Here is a 1,452-nt window from a genome sequence, read left to right as displayed (position 1 = left end):
CCAAAATCATACGTAAGGAAACTCCTCTTTTCTTTCTGTCCTGACTCTGTGGCTTATATTTGAAAAAGAGAGACCATGGTGGTGTTGAGTTTCTATACATTGCACAGAGGACAACAGAGGAGTACTGGGCCTTGGAGGACAAGAAATTTCTGTCCACTTTTTGCCTGGTGAAGAAGACACTTAGTGTCATATTAGCTGCATGAATCCAGCAGGGATCTGACAAGGCTTTGATACTAGATCTTGATGGATGCCTCCTAGTAAATTGGAGAATCCCATTCAATACAGAGGCCTGAAGTGGAAGGTTATCCTGCCTTCTGATAAATCTCTACTTTCAGATGGAGGAGACAGGAGGGTATTTTATAAAATCACTGATATTTCAAATAGTATTTTAAAATCAACATAGGTTTGTATAGTCTTTAACATAGAATTGGCCTATGGGATTTATGCTTGCCATAACACATTCCCCAAACAATTACATCCATATTAAACATATATCATAGGGGGTGGGGATTTAGCTCAGTGGTAGAGCACTTGCCTAGCAAGTACAAGGCCCTGGGTTTGGTCCTCAGCTCTGGAAAAAAAAACATATAACATTCACATTTGTCATGTGGATGAAATGTCTACTAGAAAAACATCTAAATTAAATGATCAGAACTAAAGAGGCATCTCACTGACATCAAAATGTTGAGATTACCAAGTACCATAGCATTTATCCAAAACCAAGTGCTCTATAGAATTCATGTTACCACCAATGGCCTGTGAGAGATGATGTTGTATCAGTGTAGGTATATGTTCTGTAAATGCTTTAGAGTGTAGGTCAAGGTAATGAGACTAGAAACACAGAAAATATGAATAATACTTTATAAATATAAAATATGAAAATAACAGAAACTAAGCATAATCTCAAAACTTATCTTCAATTAACATGCACATGCATTGGGTTTTTATGTGATTTCTATGCAAAAATTATTTAATAGTATTTTAACCAACTAAAAGAATTATATTTTATGGAAGTATAAAATAATAAAACTATCCATTACATCATAAGAGGCTAACCTTTTTGGTAGACACCACAGACAGAGTAAATAATACATTTTGAGGTCATTTGAGTCTTAGGGCTGCTATAGCACTATGTATTCAGCTTGTTTCTTTACTTGCCTTTAAGAGAAAATGTAACAACAAACCTTACTTTATTTCGATTTCCCATGCTTCCATCTTTTACAACCCCAGATAATAACAGTTCTAATCTTAAGTTATGTGCTCTTCTATACTCCTGAATCAAGAATATTTACTGCATGTGTAGTATTATATGTGCTATGACATTCACTTGATGAAAACACAAAATATAGGTACGAATAAATCTTATAAAATGAATATCCAGAATAGTTGAAGAAAGCAAAATAACATGCTTGATAAACAAGGATGTTTGTAGCACATGCACACACATACACA

The sequence above is a fragment of the Onychomys torridus genome, unplaced genomic scaffold, assembly GCF_903995425.1.
Source record: "Onychomys torridus unplaced genomic scaffold, mOncTor1.1, whole genome shotgun sequence".
Classification (NCBI taxonomy): domain Eukaryota; kingdom Metazoa; phylum Chordata; class Mammalia; order Rodentia; family Cricetidae; genus Onychomys; species Onychomys torridus.
The sequence above is the reverse complement of the archived record's forward strand: the minus strand, read 5'-3'. Positions refer to the sequence as shown.